Source organism: Strix uralensis, chromosome 2 (assembly GCF_047716275.1).
Source record: "Strix uralensis isolate ZFMK-TIS-50842 chromosome 2, bStrUra1, whole genome shotgun sequence".
Classification (NCBI taxonomy): Eukaryota; Metazoa; Chordata; class Aves; order Strigiformes; family Strigidae; genus Strix; species Strix uralensis.
The window spans coordinates 17,589,045-17,606,719 of record NC_133973.1 but is presented as its reverse complement, the minus strand read 5'-3'; the positions used below and the strand labels follow the sequence as shown (position 1 = coordinate 17,606,719).

Here is a 17,675-nt window from a genome sequence, read left to right as displayed (position 1 = left end):
GATAGAGGGACAGCCAGTGCCAGTACCAGTCACCTCCACTAGCACAGCATCTGGGCCAGAGTGACAGGCAGTACCAGTACCAGTAGCCTCCACGAGCACAGCAGCTGGGCCAGGGGGACAGGCAGTGCCAGTAGCAGTCACCTCTACTAGCACTGCAGCTGGGCCAGAGTTACAGGCAGTGGCAGTAACAGTCACCTCCACCAGCTCAGCACCTGGGCCAGAGGGACAGGCAGTGCCAGAACCAGTCACCACCACCAGCAGAGCAGCTGGGCCAGGGGGACAGGCAGTGCCAATACCAGTCGCCTCCACTAGCACAGCAGCTGGGCAAGGGGGACAGGCAGTGGCAGTACCAGTCACCTCCACCAGCAGAGCAGCTGGGCCAGGGGGACAGGCAGTGCCAATACCAGTCGCCTCCACTAGCACAGCAGCTGGGCAAGGGGGACAGGCAGTGCCAATACCAGTCGCCACTACTAGCACTGCAGCTGGGCCAGAGTGACAGGCAGTGGCAGTACCAGTCACCTCCACTAGCACAGCAGCTGGGACAGGGGGACAGGCAGTGCCAGTATCAGTCACCTCCACCAGCACAGCAGCTGGGCCAGAGGGACAGGCAGTGCCAGTACCAGTCACCACCACCAGCAGAGCAGCTGGGCCAGGGGGACAGGCAGTGCCAATACCAGTCGCCTCCACTAGCACAGCAGCTGGGCCAGAGTGACAGGCAGTGCCAGTAGCAGTCACCTCCACCAGCACAGCAGCTGGGCCAGGGGGACAGGCAGTACCAGTAGCAGTCGCCTCCACTAGCACAGCAGCTGGGCCAGAGGGACAGGCAGTGCCAGTACCAGTCACCTCCACTAGCACAGCAGCTGGGACAGAAGGACAGCCAGTGCCAGTACCAGTCGCCTCCACCAACACAGCAGCTGGGCCAGAGTGACAGGCAGTGCCAGTACCAGTCACCTCCAACAGCACAGCAGCTGGGCCAGGGGGACAGGCAGTACCAGTTGCAGTCGCCTCCACTAGAACAGCAGCTGGGCAAGGGGGACAGGCAGTGGCAGTACCAGTCGCCTCCACCAGCACAGCAGCTGGGCCAGGGGGACAGGCAGTGCCAGTACTAGTTGCCTCCACTAGCACAGCAGCTGGGCCAGAGTGACAGGCAGTGGCAGTAGCAGTCACCTCCACCAGCACAGCAGCTGGGCCAGGGGCACAGGCAGTACCAGTAGCAGTCGCCTCCACTAGCACAGCAGCTGGGCCAGAGGGACAGGCAGTGCCAGTACCAGTCACCTCCACCATCACAGTAGCTGGGCCAGAGGGACAGGCAGTGCCAGTACGAGTCACCTCCACTAGCACAGCAGCTGGGACAGAAGGACAGCCAGTGCCAGTACCAGTCACCTCCACTAGCAGAGCAGCTGGGACAGAGGGACAGCCAGTGCCAGTACCAGTCACCTCCACCAGCACAGCAGCTGGGATAGAGGGACAGCCAGTGCCAGTACCAGTCACCTCCACTAGCACAGCATCTGGGCCAGAGTGACAGGCAGTACCAGTACCAGTAGCCTCCACGAGCACAGCAGCTGGGCCAGGGGGACAGGCAGTGCCAGTAGCAGTCACCTCTACTAGCACTGCAGCTGGGCCAGAGTTACAGGCAGTGGCAGTAACAGTCACCTCCACCAGCTCAGCACCTGGGCCAGAGGGACAGGCAGTGCCAGAACCAGTCACCACCACCAGCAGAGCAGCTGGGCCAGGGGGACAGGCAGTGCCAATACCAGTCGCCTCCACTAGCACAGCAGCTGGGCCAGAGTGACAGGCAGTGCCAGTAGCAGTCACCGCCACTAGAAGATAAGCTGGGCCAGGGGGACAGGCAGTGCCAATACCAGTCGCCTCCACTAGCACAGCAGCTGGGCAAGAGGGACAGGCAGTGCCAGTACTAGTTGCCACCACCAGCACAGCAGCTGGGCCAGAGGGACAGGCAGTGCCAGTACGAGTCACCACCACTAGAAGAGCAGCTGGGCCAGGGGGACAGGCAGTGCCAATACCAGTCGCCTCCACTAGCACAGCAGCTGGGCAAGGGGGACAGGCAGTGGCAGTACCAGTCACCTCCACCAGCAGAGCAGCTGGGCCAGGGGGACAGGCAGTGCCAATACCAGTCGCCTCCACTAGCACAGCAGCTGGGCAAGGGGGACAGGCAGTGCCAATACCAGTCGCCACTACTAGCACTGCAGCTGGGCCAGAGTGACAGGCAGTGGCAGTACCAGTCACCTCCACTAGCACAGCAGCTGGGACAGGGGGACAGGCAGTGCCAGTATCAGTCACCTCCACCAGCACAGCAGCTGGGCCAGAGGGACAGGCAGTGCCAGTACCAGTCACCACCACCAGCAGAGCAGCTGGGCCAGGGGGACAGGCAGTGCCAATACCAGTCGCCTCCACTAGCACAGCAGCTGGGCCAGAGTGACAGGCAGTGCCAGTAGCAGTCACCTCCACCAGCACAGCAGCTGGGCCAGGGGGACAGGCAGTACCAGTAGCAGTCGCCTCCACTAGCACAGCAGCTGGGCCAGAGGGACAGGCAGTGCCAGTACCAGTCACCTCCACTAGCACAGCAGCTGGGACAGAAGGACAGCCAGTGCCAGTACCAGTCGCCTCCACCAACACAGCAGCTGGGCCAGAGTGACAGGCAGTGCCAGTACCAGTCACCTCCAACAGCACAGCAGCTGGGCCAGGGGGACAGGCAGTACCAGTTGCAGTCGCCTCCACTAGAACAGCAGCTGGGCAAGGGGGACAGGCAGTGCCAGTACCAGTCGCCTCCACCAGCACAGCAGCTGGGCCAGGGGGACAGGCAGTGCCAGTACTAGTTGCCTCCACTAGCACAGCAGCTGGGCCAGAGTGACAGGCAGTGGCAGTAGAAGTCACCTCCACCAGCACAGCAGCTGGGCCAGGGGCACAGGCAGTACCAGTAGCAGTCGCCTCCACTAGCACAGCAGCTGGGCCAGAGGGACAGGCAGTGCCAGTACCAGTCACCTCCACCATCACAGTAGCTGGGCCAGAGGGACAGGCAGTGCCAGTACGAGTCACCTCCACTAGCACAGCAGCTGGGACAGAAGGACAGCCAGTGCCAGTACCAGTCACCTCCACTAGCAGAGCAGCTGGGCCAGGGGGACAGGCAGTGGCAGTACCAGTCACCTCCAGCAGCACAGCAGCTGGGCCAGAGTGACAGGCAGTGCCAGTAGCAGTCACCTCCACCAGCACAGCAGCTGGGCCAGGAGGACAGGCAGTGCCAATACCAGTCACCTCCACTAGCACAGCAGCTGGGACAGGGGGACAGGCAGTGCCAATACCAGTCACCTCCACCAGCACAGCAGCTGGGCCAGGGGGACAGGCAGTGCCAGTACCAGTCACCACCACCACCAGAGCAGCTGGGCCAGGGGCACAGGCAGTACCAGTAGCAGTCGCCTCCACCAGGACAGCAGCTGGGCCAGAGTGACAGGCAGTGCCAGTACGAGTCACCTCCACTAGCACAGCAGCTGGGACAGAAGGACAGCCAGTGCCAATACCAGTCACCTCCACTAGCACAGGAGCTGGGCCAGGGGGACAGGCAGTGGCAGTACCAGTCACCTCCACTGGCACAGCAGCTGGGACAGAGGGACAGCCAGTGCCAGTACCAGTCACCTCCACCAGCACAGCAGCTGGGATAGAGGGACAGCCAGTGCCAGTACCAGTCACCTCCACTAGCACAGCATCTGGGCCAGAGTGACAGGCAGTACCAGTACCAGTAGCCTCCACGAGCACAGCAGCTGGGCCAGGGGGACAGGCAGTGCCAGTAGCAGTCACCTCTACTAGCACTGCAGCTGGGCCAGAGTTACAGGCAGTGGCAGTAACAGTCACCTCCACCAGCTCAGCACCTGGGCCAGAGGGACAGGCAGTGCCAGAACCAGTCACCACCACCAGCAGAGCAGCTGGGCCAGGGGGACAGGCAGTGCCAATACCAGTCGCCTCCACTAGCACAGCAGCTGGGCCAGAGGGACAGCCAGTGCCAGTAGCAGTCACCGCCACTAGAAGATAAGCTGGGCCAGGGGGACAGGCAGTGCCAATACCAGTCGCCTCCACTAGCACAGCAGCTGGGCAAGAGGGACAGGCAGTGCCAGTACTAGTTGCCACCACCAGCACAGCAGCTGGGCCAGAGGGACAGGCAGTGCCAGTACGAGTCACCACCACTAGAAGAGCAGCTGGGCCAGGGGGACAGGCAGTGCCAATACCAGTCGCCTCCACTAGCACAGCAGCTGGGCAAGGGGGACAGGCAGTGGCAGTACCAGTCACCTCCACCAGCAGAGCAGCTGGGCCAGGGGGACAGGCAGTGCCAATACCAGTCGCCTCCACTAGCACAGCAGCTGGGCAAGGGGGACAGGCAGTGCCAATACCAGTCGCCACTACTAGCACTGCAGCTGGGCCAGAGTGACAGGCAGTGGCAGTACCAGTCACCTCCACTAGCACAGCAGCTGGGACAGGGGGACAGGCAGTGCCAGTATCAGTCACCTCCACCAGCACAGCAGCTGGGCCAGAGGGACAGGCAGTGCCAGTACCAGTCACCACCACCAGCAGAGCAGCTGGGCCAGGGGGACAGGCAGTGCCAATACCAGTCGCCTCCACTAGCACAGCAGCTGGGCCAGAGTGACAGGCAGTGCCAGTAGCAGTCACCTCCACCAGCACAGCAGCTGGGCCAGGGGGACAGGCAGTACCAGTAGCAGTCGCCTCCACTAGCACAGCAGCTGGGCCAGAGGGACAGGCAGTGCCAGTACCAGTCACCTCCACTAGCACAGCAGCTGGGACAGAAGGACAGCCAGTGCCAGTACCAGTCGCCTCCACCAACACAGCAGCTGGGCCAGAGTGACAGGCAGTGCCAGTACCAGTCACCTCCAACAGCACAGCAGCTGGGCCAGGGGGACAGGCAGTACCAGTTGCAGTCGCCTCCACTAGAACAGCAGCTGGGCAAGGGGGACAGGCAGTGCCAGTACCAGTCGCCTCCACCAGCACAGCAGCTGGGCCAGGGGGACAGGCAGTGCCAGTACTAGTTGCCTCCACTAGCACAGCAGCTGGGCCAGAGTGACAGGCAGTGGCAGTAGCAGTCACCTCCACCAGCACAGCAGCTGGGCCAGGGGCACAGGCAGTACCAGTAGCAGTCGCCTCCACTAGCACAGCAGCTGGGCCAGAGGGACAGGCAGTGCCAGTACCAGTCACCTCCACCATCACAGTAGCTGGGCCAGAGGGACAGGCAGTGCCAGTACGAGTCACCTCCACTAGCACAGCAGCTGGGACAGAAGGACAGCCAGTGCCAGTACCAGTCACCTCCACTAGCAGAGCAGCTGGGACAGAGGGACAGCCAGTGCCAGTACCAGTCACCTCCACCAGCACAGCAGCTGGGATAGAGGGACAGCCAGTGCCAGTACCAGTCACCTCCACTAGCACAGCATCTGGGCCAGAGTGACAGGCAGTACCAGTACCAGTAGCCTCCACGAGCACAGCAGCTGGGCCAGGGGGACAGGCAGTGCCAGTAGCAGTCACCTCTACTAGCACTGCAGCTGGGCCAGAGTTACAGGCAGTGGCAGTAACAGTCACCTCCACCAGCTCAGCACCTGGGCCAGAGGGACAGGCAGTGCCAATACCAGTCGCCTCCACTAGCACAGCAGCTGGGCCAGAGGGACAGCCAGTGCCAGTAGCAGTCACCGCCACTAGAAGATAAGCTGGGCCAGGGGGACAGGCAGTGCCAATACCAGTCGCCTCCACTAGCACAGCAGCTGGGCAAGAGGGACAGGCAGTGCCAGTACTAGTTGCCACCACCAGCACAGCAGCTGGGCCAGAGGGACAGGCAGTGCCAGTACGAGTCACCACCACTAGAAGAGCAGCTGGGCCAGGGGGACAGGCAGTGCCAATACCAGTCGCCTCCACTAGCACAGCAGCTGGGCAAGGGGGACAGGCAGTGGCAGTACCAGTCACCTCCACCAGCAGAGCAGCTGGGCCAGGGGGACAGGCAGTGCCAATACCAGTCGCCTCCACTAGCACAGCAGCTGGGCAAGGGGGACAGGCAGTGCCAATACCAGTCGCCACTACTAGCACTGCAGCTGGGCCAGAGTGACAGGCAGTGGCAGTACCAGTCACCTCCACTAGCACAGCAGCTGGGACAGGGGGACAGGCAGTGCCAGTATCAGTCACCTCCACCAGCACAGCAGCTGGGCCAGAGGGACAGGCAGTGCCAGTACCAGTCACCACCACCAGCAGAGCAGCTGGGCCAGGGGGACAGGCAGTGCCAATACCAGTCGCCTCCACTAGCACAGCAGCTGGGCCAGAGTGACAGGCAGTGGCAGTAGCAGTCACCTCCACCAGCACAGCAGCTGGGCCAGGGGGACAGGCAGTACCAGTAGCAGTCGCCTCCACTAGCACAGCAGCTGGGCCAGAGGGACAGGCAGTGCCAGTACCAGTCACCTCCACTAGCACAGCAGCTGGGACAGAAGGACAGCCAGTGCCAGTACCAGTCGCCTCCACCAACACAGCAGCTGGGCCAGAGTGACAGGCAGTGCCAGTACCAGTCACCTCCAACAGCACAGCAGCTGGGCCAGGGGGACAGGCAGTACCAGTTGCAGTCGCCTCCACTAGAACAGCAGCTGGGCAAGGGGGACAGGCAGTGCCAGTACCAGTCGCCTCCACCAGCACAGCAGCTGGGCCAGGGGGACAGGCAGTGCCAGTACTAGTTGCCTCCACTAGCACAGCAGCTGGGCCAGAGTGACAGGCAGTGGCAGTAGAAGTCACCTCCACCAGCACAGCAGCTGGGCCAGGGGCACAGGCAGTACCAGTAGCTGTCGCCTCCACTAGCACAGCAGCTGGGCCAGAGGGACAGGCAGTGCCAGTACGAGTCACCTCCACTAGCACAGCAGCTGGGACAGAAGGACAGCCAGTGCCAGTACCAGTCACCTCCACTAGCAGAGCAGCTGGGCCAGGGGGACAGGCAGTGGCAGTACCAGTCACCTCCAGCAGCACAGCACCTGGGCCAGAGTGACAGGCAGTGCCAGTAGCAGTCACCTCCACCAGCACAGCAGCTGGGCCAGGAGGACAGGCAGTGCCAATACCAGTCACCTCCACTAGCACAGCAGCTGGGACAGGGGGACAGGCAGTGCCAATACCAGTCACCTCCACCAGCACAGCAGCTGGGCCAGGGGGACAGGCAGTGCCAGTACCAGTCACCACCACCACCAGAGCAGCTGGGCCAGGGGCACAGGCAGTACCAGTAGCAGTCGCCTCCACCAGGACAGCAGCTGGGCCAGAGTGACAGGCAGTGCCAGTACGAGTCACCTCCACTAGCACAGCAGCTGGGACAGAAGGACAGCCAGTGCCAATACCAGTCACCTCCACTAGCACAGGAGCTGGGCCAGGGGGACAGGCAGTGGCAGTACCAGTCACCTCCACTGGCACAGCAGCTGGGACAGAGGGACAGCCAGTGCCAGTACCAGTCACCTCCACCAGCACAGCAGCTGGGATAGAGGGACAGCCAGTGCCAGTACCAGTCACCTCCACTAGCACAGCATCTGGGCCAGAGTGACAGGCAGTACCAGTACCAGTAGCCTCCACGAGCACAGCAGCTGGGCCAGGGGGACAGGCAGTGCCAGTAGCAGTCACCTCTACTAGCACTGCAGCTGGGCCAGAGTTACAGGCAGTGGCAGTAACAGTCACCTCCACCAGCTCAGCACCTGGGCCAGAGGGACAGGCAGTGCCAGAACCAGTCACCACCACCAGCAGAGCAGCTGGGCCAGGGGGACAGGCAGTGCCAATACCAGTCGCCTCCACTAGCACAGCAGCTGGGCCAGAGGGACAGCCAGTGCCAGTAGCAGTCACCGCCACTAGAAGATAAGCTGGGCCAGGGGGACAGGCAGTGCCAATACCAGTCGCCTCCACTAGCACAGCAGCTGGGCAAGAGGGACAGGCAGTGCCAGTACTAGTTGCCACCACCAGCACAGCAGCTGGGCCAGAGGGACAGGCAGTGCCAGTACGAGTCACCACCACTAGAAGAGCAGCTGGGCCAGGGGGACAGGCAGTGCCAATACCAGTCGCCTCCACTAGCACAGCAGCTGGGCAAGGGGGACAGGCAGTGGCAGTACCAGTCACCTCCACCAGCAGAGCAGCTGGGCCAGGGGGACAGGCAGTGCCAATACCAGTCGCCTCCACTAGCACAGCAGCTGGGCAAGGGGGACAGGCAGTGCCAATACCAGTCGCCACTACTAGCACTGCAGCTGGGCCAGAGTGACAGGCAGTGGCAGTACCAGTCACCTCCACTAGCACAGCAGCTGGGACAGGGGGACAGGCAGTGCCAGTATCAGTCACCTCCACCAGCACAGCAGCTGGGCCAGAGGGACAGGCAGTGCCAGTACCAGTCACCACCACCAGCAGAGCAGCTGGGCCAGGGGGACAGGCAGTGCCAATACCAGTCGCCTCCACTAGCACAGCAGCTGGGCCAGAGTGACAGGCAGTGCCAGTAGCAGTCACCTCCACCAGCACAGCAGCTGGGCCAGGGGGACAGGCAGTACCAGTAGCAGTCGCCTCCACTAGCACAGCAGCTGGGCCAGAGGGACAGGCAGTGCCAGTACCAGTCACCTCCACTAGCACAGCAGCTGGGACAGAAGGACAGCCAGTGCCAGTACCAGTCGCCTCCACCAACACAGCAGCTGGGCCAGAGTGACAGGCAGTGCCAGTACCAGTCACCTCCAACAGCACAGCAGCTGGGCCAGGGGGACAGGCAGTACCAGTTGCAGTCGCCTCCACTAGAACAGCAGCTGGGCAAGGGGGACAGGCAGTGCCAGTACCAGTCGCCTCCACCAGCACAGCAGCTGGGCCAGGGGGACAGGCAGTGCCAGTACTAGTTGCCTCCACTAGCACAGCAGCTGGGCCAGAGTGACAGGCAGTGGCAGTACCAGTCACCTCCACCAGCACAGCAGCTGGGCCAGGGGCACAGGCAGTACCAGTAGCAGTCGCCTCCACTAGCACAGCAGCTGGGCCAGAGGGACAGGCAGTGCCAGTACCAGTCACCTCCACCATCACAGTAGCTGGGCCAGAGGGACAGGCAGTGCCAGTACGAGTCACCTCCACTGGCACAGCAGCTGGGACAGAAGGACAGCCAGTGCCAGTACCAGTCGCCTCCACCAACACAGCAGCTGGGCCAGAGTGACAGGCAGTGCCAGTACCAGTCACCTCCACTAGCACAGCAGCTGGGCAAGGGGGACAGGCAGTGCCAGTACCAATCGCCACTACTAGCACTGCAGCTGGGCCAGAGTGACAGGCAGTGCCAGTACCAGTCACCTCCACCAGCACAGCAGCTGGGTCAGGGGGACCGGCAGTGCCAGTACTAGTTGCCTCCACCAGCACAGCAGCTGGGCCAGAGGGACAGGCAGTGCCAGTACCAGTCACCTCCACTAGCACAGCAGCTGGGACAGAGGGACAGCCAGTGCCAGTACCAGTCACCTCCACCAGCACAGCAGCTGGGACAGAGGGACAGCCAGTGCCAGTACCAGTCACCACCACTAGCACAGCATCTGGGCCAGGGGGACAGGCAGTGCCAGTACCAGTCACCTCCACCAGCACAGCAGCTGGGCCAGAGTGACAGGCAGTACCAGTACCAGTCGCCTCCACTAGCACAGCAGCTGGGCCAGGGGGACAGGCAGTACCAGTACCAGTCGCCTCCACCAGCACAGCAGCTGGGCCAGGGGGACAGGCAGTGCCAGTAGCAGTCACCTCTTCTAGCACTGCAGCTGGGCCAGAGGGACAGGCACTGCCAGAACCAGTCACCACCACCAGCAGAGCAGCTGGGTCAGGGGGACAGGCAGTGCCAATACCAGTCGCCTCCACTAGCACAGCAGCTGGGCAAGGGGGACAGGCAGTGGCAGTACCAGTCACCTCCACCAGCAGAGCAGCTGGGCCAGAGGGACAGGCAGTGCCAGTACCAGTCACCACCACCAGCAGAGAAGCTGGGCCAGGGGGATAGGCAGTGGCAGTACCAGTCACCTCCACCAGCACAGCAGCTGGGCCAGAGTGACAGGCAGTGCCAGTACCAGTCACCTCCACCAGCACAGCAGCTGGGCCAGAGGGACAGGTAGTGCCAGTACCAATCGCCTCCACTAGCACAGCAGCTGGGCCAGAGGGACAGGCAGTGCCAGTACCAGTCGCCTCCACTAGCACAGCAGCTGGGCCAGAGGGACAAACACTGCCAATATGATTCGCCCCGATACAGAAAACCAAATATACCAAAAAATCCCCTCGCAGTGTACAGGGTGATGATGAACCAGGCCCATCACGAGAACAGGAGGAAGAGCCGGAGGTAACCATCCGATCTCTATCCCTGAGTGAGTTGCGAGATATGCGGAAGGATTTCAGCTGCCTTCCAGGCGAGCAAATTTGAACCTGTCTGCTCCGATGCTGGCATCGTGGAGCTGGTGTTTTGGAATTGGAGGGGAGAGAGGCCAAGCAGCTGGGATCTTTAGCCAGGGAGGCTGGTATTGACAAGGCAATAGGGATACAGGCTCATACCCTCAGCCTTTGGAGGCGACTCCTGCTCAGTGTAAGGGAGAGGTACCCCTACAAGGATGATGTTCTATGTCGGTTAGGCAAGGGGACCAACATGGAGAAAGGCATTCAGAACCTCAGGGAATTGGCTGTGTTTGACATGGTTTATGGTGATCTGAATGATGAGCGGTCACCCACGGATCCAGATCAGGCCCCTTGCACACAGCTGATGTGGCGGAAGTTCCTGCAAAGTGCACCAGAGGCACATTCCAAAGCACTAGCAGTAGCGTCCTGGTGGCAAGACACCCAGACTGAAACAGTGGACGAAGTGATTGGCCAGCTCCAGCAATATGAGGGAAATCTCCCTTCCTCCCAACATGCCTGGGTTTCAGCTGTAAGGGAACTGTCTCAGAGGCTCCAGAAAGTGGAAGAGGACATGTCCTACATTCCACCTGCACGGGCCGATGTCTCAGCCATTAGAAGCAGGCGTTTCCCCACCCAAGAGAAGGGCAGTGGAAGGTACACACCACAGGGCACCCTGTGGTTCTTCCTCCGCGACCATGGGGAAAACACGAGGAGGTGGGATGGACAGCCCACTCTCGCCCTAGCTGCACGAGTACAGCAGCTGAAAGGGAAGACCACCATGAAAGGGGAGTCTTCCAAGAGAGACGCAGCTCCAGTGTCCAGTCGGAAATCCCCCAGACAGAATAGAATGGCCAACATTATGTCTGACCGTCTTGAGGGGACAAGTGAGTCATTCTTGCAGGAGTCACTCTTACAACAAGTGAGTGATGGTGAGCAGGATTAGAGGGGCCCTGCCTCCAGCCAGGTGGAGGAAAGGGATAATTGGATTTACTGGACGGTGTGGATCCGATGGCCTGGCACATCAGACCCACGAGAATATAAGGCCTTGGTAGATACTGGTGCACAGTGCACCCTGATGCCATACAGTGGGGTTGAACCCATCTGTATCTCCGGAGTGACAGGGGGGTCCCAACAGCTGACCCTATTAGAAGCTGAAGTAAGCTTAACTGGGAAGGACTGGCGTAAGCACCCCATTGTGACTGTCCCAGATGCCCCGTGCATCCTAGGTATAGATTACCTCAGGAGAGGGTAATTTAAAGACCCAAGAGAGTACTGGTGAGCCTTTGGTATAGCTGCCCTGGAGGAGGTTGAGCAATTGTCTCCCTTACCCGGCCTCTCAGAAGATCCCTCAGTGGTGTGGGATTGCTCAGTTGGTAAACGCGTGGTGTGGGGTCGCTCTCCTCACTGCTGTATCGCTATATCCCTTGTTCTGTTTATTGTTATTACTGTTATTGCTGTTGTTATCGTTCTTGTTGTTGTTTGGTTTGTTGTTGTTGCATTGTTGTATTAAACGTCTCGTTATCGCAACCCCGGGGTTTGTATTTCACTCGCTGCCCCGTTCCGGTCGGAGGGTGGGGGAGGGGCAGTGGCAATGTGGTCTCGGGTCCCGGCAGGGCCTAAACCACCACACAAGGGCAGGTGGGGGGCAGGGCTCTGCCCGGGGGCACCCCAAGGCGGCCACCTCCGGCTCACTGCCTGTCTCTCTTCTCCACAGACGTGGCACCACCCTGCGCCCACAGCTCCGCCTGGCCCTGGACCAGCTGTGGGTGCTGAGCAGCGGGAAGGAGACAGCGGGGGACATCAAAGAGGAGGAGGAGGAGGAAAGCAGCGATGAGGACGGGACCTCCATCCTCCTCATCTGGCCCAGCGGCACCTGTGTTGCCACTTTCGGGTGAGTCGTGGTGCCACGTCCCACAGCTGGGCAGGAGAGGGTCCCAACCATGCCCACGCCACCCTGTGAATGGCCTCTGCCCTCCATGCAGAGCCTGGGCAGGGAGGGATGGGGATGCGTTCCCACATCCTGCATCCCCTGGTCACCTTTTGGTCCCCAGAAGGGAAGGGCAGGAGCAGCTGCTCTGGCAGCAACGAGGGAGCCAGGGCTTGGGCAGCACCCCTGTCCTGCCCCACGGGGCCTCGTGCTGCCCCTCAGCCCTTCCCAAGGGGCAAGGCTGTGCAGGGGCCCAGGGGCTGGGGGGCAGCGGGGCCTGATGCTGGTTCTCCTCTCTTTCTGCAGCTCCCGGGCACTGAAGCAGCTGTGGCTGGGCAAGCTGCTGGGGTAAGCTAGGGGGGTGCTTCAGGCGCGGCCGGATGGGGGAACACAGCTCCCCAGGTGGGGAGAGCTGCCGCTGCGGCTGTGGGCAGCTCTCGGGCAGAGCTGCCTGACAAGGGAAAAGAGGTGGCTTGGGGCTCAGCCAGCTTTCTCCCTGTCCTTTCCTGGTGACAGGACACCCGAAGGAGCCACGGGAGCCCGAGTGACCAACGTCCCGTCCATCAAACTCCTGCAGAAGGAGCTGAGCCGACGCCATGGAGTGAGTGTCTCTCTAGTCTGGCCGCTGTCCCCGAGCACTGGCCCTCCAGCCGAGCAGCAGAGGCATCGCTGCTCACCTCCTTCCACTCTTTCTCTCCTGCCCAGTGGAGGACATTCAGCGCCAGGAGCCTGGAGAGGCTGATGGAGGGCCAGACAGAGGTGAGAACGGCTGCCTTTCACCCACCTCTGGCTGTGCCGGGGTGCCAGGGCTGTGCGGCGAGTGGGGTGAGCCTGTGCAGGAGGGAGGGAGGGTCCCGCGGTGCCAGCCTGGGTGCAGAGAGGGTTGGGGAGCTACCAGGAACGCCGCATGTCCTTGCTGGTGGTGCTGGGAGGAAACCTGCCACGTGAGGTAGAGAGCGTGGGAGGGCAGAGGGTCCCCGCTCTGCCGCCCTCAGGCTGCTGGTGCCGGGTGGCCGCTTGCTGGTGGCCCTTTCTGCCGCGGGGATGCTCTCTAAGTGCAGCCTGCTTCTTGCAGGCTGACCCCAAGCAAGGGCCTCCAACAGCCCCGTCTACCAGTGGAGGCGGACTTTGCCACTCACCAGGTAAGTTTGGGAACGAAGGGCAGGGAGGGCCTTCTTTTCTCCTGGACCGGCACGTCTGCACAACTGAGGATGCTGTTGCTGCTGCCCTTTGGCCAGAGGAAATCGGTGCCCATCACACTGCAGCAGGAGAGAGCTGAGTGCTCGGGACCCTTCGACAGTGCTGAGCACTCGAGGTGCTGCCTGCCTGAGCTCTGTCCCCAGAGCCGGGCAGATGGGTCCCTGCTCCTCGGCCAGAGCCGGGAGGAGCCGTGCTCCCTTGTTCCCTGAGTGTCACCCCGCAGGTCGGGCACCCCAAGGGAGGACGGACGTCACCCGGACGAGCAAGGACACCCGCTGGGCAGCGGCCGCTGGACGTGATTCTGCGGGACAGGGAGCCTCCCTCTGCTGCTGCTCGCAGCCTGGAGGAGGGCAGGGCGAGGGCTGGGCGGGGCTGTCCCGCTGTCCCGCTGGCTCTCAGGAGACTGCGAGCCGGAGCCGCTGAGCCAGAGCCCTGGCTCCAGCTGCCGGCTCCCTGCCCGTCCCGTCCCGTCCCGTCCCGCCGCAGCACTCAGCACCGCGCTGCAGGCAGGGCAGGGCAGGGCAGGGCAGGCTCCGGGAGCGCTGGCCTGGCGGTTCCCACTGACGGGCTCTTGCTCTCTTTCCCTTTGCAGCGGGAGGGAGCGGCGGCGGCAGCAGCAGCAGGAGGAGGAGGGGGCTGCCCTGGCCCTTTGCGCTGCGGCAGAGCCCGGCCGCTGCCCCGGCGCCAGGGCAGGCGGGCTCCGGCTGCAGCAGGGCGCTCTTTGGGCAGCCCCTGGCAGCCCTCTGCGAGGAGGCCGGCACGCTGCCCCGGCCCATCCAGGTAGGCCAGCCTGGACAGGGGAGCCCCAGCCCTCCCTCCGGCTGCTCCAGAGGCAGTGTCCCCAGCGTCTGCGGGGGTGGCTGGGGCACTGGGCTCTTCACCCACGGCCACCGCTTCTGGCGCCAGACCCTTTGCGGGGGCGGGGGGGAGCCCAGCCTGGGGCAGAGCTCTGGCCTCTGCTGTCACTTGTTTCTTCAGCCAAGCAGCTGTCCTCCTGCGTCTCCCGCAGGAGCTCCTGGACATCCTGTACCAGAGAGGACCGTCGACGGAGGGGATATTCCGGAGATCCGACAGGGGGACAGCGCTCCAGAAGCTGAAGGAGGACCTCGACCGCGGCGCAGATGTGGACCTGGCAAACCAGCCTGTCATCCTGCTAGCTGCCATCTTGAAGGTGAGCGCTTCTGCCCTGCAGCTGGAAGAGCTCCTGGCTGGCCTGGAATCTTCAAAGGCTCACCTGAAGCCCTTGGCCTTGCAGGACTTTCTACGCAGCATCCCCGGCAAGCTCCTCGTTGTCGGCGTCTACCAGGACTGGATGCAAGCCATGGAGAGGCCGAGCAAGGAGGCCAGGGTGGAAGCGCTGAAAGTGTAAGTGTGGCCAGCAGCCTGCCTGTTGAGTAGGGAGTGGCAGAGTCCTGGGACTTGCCTGAAAAGGGACGGGCTCCTTAGAAGGTTGCATTTTCTGGCAGCTTGCATTTGCTGGGCTGGGGTTGCATTTCGGGGGGAAAGGGCGTGGGCAGGGAGCCTTCCCTTGCGTGGGCTTGGGTGAAACCAGGAGCTGGGAAGCAACAGTGTGTTTTCCTCCTGATCGCTGCCTGAGAGCACCTGGAAAGTGGCGCAGCACAGACACTGGCTCCCGCCTGCCTTGTGCAAGCTTCAGGGACAGCTGTGGGCAGCATCTGCTTCCTTAACGTTGTGTTCCTGCTCCCTCAGGGTGGCCGAGAAGTTGCCTGCAGCCCATCTCCTCCTCCTCCAGCGGCTGCTCTCCCTGCTGCAGAACATTGGCCACCACGTGTCCACCAGCAGAATGACCTCCAGCAACCTGGCCATCTGCCTGGGGCCAAACCTGCTGGGCCCACCTGACGAGGAGCTGCTCCCCCTCGAGGCCGCGCTGGAGGTGACCGAGAAGGTACGCTGTACTGACCGGCTGGCTGCAGCCTGCCTGGACCCTCAGAGCTTGCTCCTCTCTTGCGCAAATGCCGGTGGAGTGGCTGCCTGGAAGAGCAGCCCCACAGCCACAGCCTTCTGCGCAGAAGCAAGGCTCAGGAGCGGGAAAGGCTGCTTGACGTGTTTTCAGACACCTGCCCTGAAACCAAGGCTTTGATGTGTGCAGGTGAAGCTGCTGGTGGAATTTCTGATTGAAAACGGCAGCGACATCTTTGGGGAGGAGATGGCTGGCCAGACGTCACCTGAGCCCGTGGACAGACCCACAGGTATGAGGAGGGACTGAGGGCTGTCACAGCCTGAGCAGACAGCTGGGGTAGGGCTTCCTGTGGGTTTTGCTTTAGCTGTTGTCCACTTCCAACCAGTCACTTTGCTGCACACGCTTTTGCTTTCCAGAGTTGCCTTTGGAAAAGCAGCACGGCCCTCCAGGCGAAGCAGATGCCGAGCACCAGGCAAAAGCCTGCCTGGATGCACCAGCCTCTCTGCTCATCCTCCAGAGAGCAGCGGGGGGAGAGGCGGTGGTGGGAGCAGAAAGGGCGGAGGTATGGCAGCTCCACAAGTGCTGCAACAATGTGTCTTAGGCAGGAGCAGGGCAGTTGCTGTTGAGTCCAAGTAGCTGCTGTGCCTCTTCCTGGCGTTCAGTCTCTTGTGGCTTTGCATTTTATTTTTCCCCCCATGGAATGATACGCTGTCAGTAAAACTGGAAAGGTCTTTTCTCCTATGCCTTAGGCATGTGCTTAATCAGAGGAAATACCTACAAAACGCCACAGAAAGATAGATTTCAAAAGCAAAGCCTCCCACCACAGAAGGTTGTCTTGCACCAAATGGACATCCGCAGAGCTCTGTCTTGGGAGGGCAGAAGAAATGCTGGCAGAAGGAAGTGGGCAAGCCTTTCCTTGCCTGGCAGGGGATCGCAGGCTCTCTGCTGAATGGCCCCCACAAATGGACTGTCCCCCACCCATGTGAACACTGTGTTCCAGAGCGAGAACCTTGGAAGAAAGGGCTGACTCAAACCAGCCAAAGAGATCTCCTCTTAGAGCTAAGGCAGCAACGTGCCAAGCAGTTGCTTACTACTTCAGGGCATCCCTTGCCACCTGCTAATGACGACCTTTCTGTTTTAGGCACCCGTTGCTTTGTCTCCAGCCACCACTGAGACCGTGGTAGAATCCCTGGGATGCGCAGAAGAACTGAAGAGCCTCTCGGAGCACAGAAGGTAAAACGAGTCAGCTTTGGTTAAATCAAGAACTGATTCCAGTTGATCCTGGCTTTCCCTGTCTAACCATGCTGTGGGATGGAAAGGTTTGCAGGCTCCTGCCAGGAAGACGACGGCCAAAGGAAACGAAAGAGAGAAGAGACCTGGGCAGAGGAGAGGCCATGCCACGAAGCAAAGAAGAGAAGAGAGGAAAAGAAGGGGACAGAAGAAAAGCAGGGAGGTGCGAAAGATCAGGAAGCCCCAGGTGTGTACCAGGCTTTGCTGCCTATCTTTGCCAACTCTCCACCCTGCTCTAAGTCAGTCCAACTGACTGGCAAGGGACGGCGAGGGATGGTGCTATGCAGGGTTTGGAAATAACCCCGTGGCAGCTCCCCAGGGGAGCCCTGCTGTGTGGCACAGGGGCACTGTGCACCTCTGCACATGCACAGCTCTCTAAGGGCATTACCTTAGAGGGGATAAGGTGCCAGAGCCACCCCGGAGCTAAGGCCAGCAGTAGCTCTCTTCTGGGATATCAACAATTCCTTGTCAACTGTGTTTCCCAAAGAAAGGGGAACCAAGCCATGCCTGTTCCTGCCTTTGTGGCTTTACCAGTGCTTTCTGGCTCTGTCGTTGTAGGTGCTGATTTCTTGTTACTGGTTGAACCCCTGTGACTCCTGGGCTCCTGCACTGGATGTCCACAATAAAAGGACATTTTCTCCCTTCTGACTGTGTGTGCCATACGATATTCTGGACTAGGTAGAAGTTGTTTTGGGATGAATCCTAGTGGAGGAGTTTGGGATCATCATCCCTTGCGCCAGAATCCTTTCCAGCAGGCATCGGGCCTGAGTTCAGGTGCTTGAGGAGTCAAACGAAGCACAGAATCCCATAGAACAGCTGAGGCTGGGAGGGACCTGTGAAGGTCCTCTGGTCCAACCTGCCTGCTCAAGCAGGGTCACCTAGACCCGCTTGCCCAGGACTGTGGACTAATGGGCACCTTCCCTTGTCACACAGAGCATCTCATGCGCTGGA

General features: G+C 61.4%; 1 long non-coding RNA gene across 1 annotated transcript; it reads left to right on the top strand.

The window, feature by feature from the left end:
• Positions 1 to 16,613: 16,613 nt before the first annotated feature.
• LOC141940090 (uncharacterized) lies at positions 16,614 to 17,372 on the top strand. The gene is made up of 3 exons (XR_012627866.1): positions 16,614 to 16,667; positions 16,754 to 16,911; positions 17,283 to 17,372. It is a non-coding gene; the product is annotated as an uncharacterized LOC141940090 (long non-coding RNA).
• Positions 17,373 to 17,675: the final 303 nt, after the last annotated feature.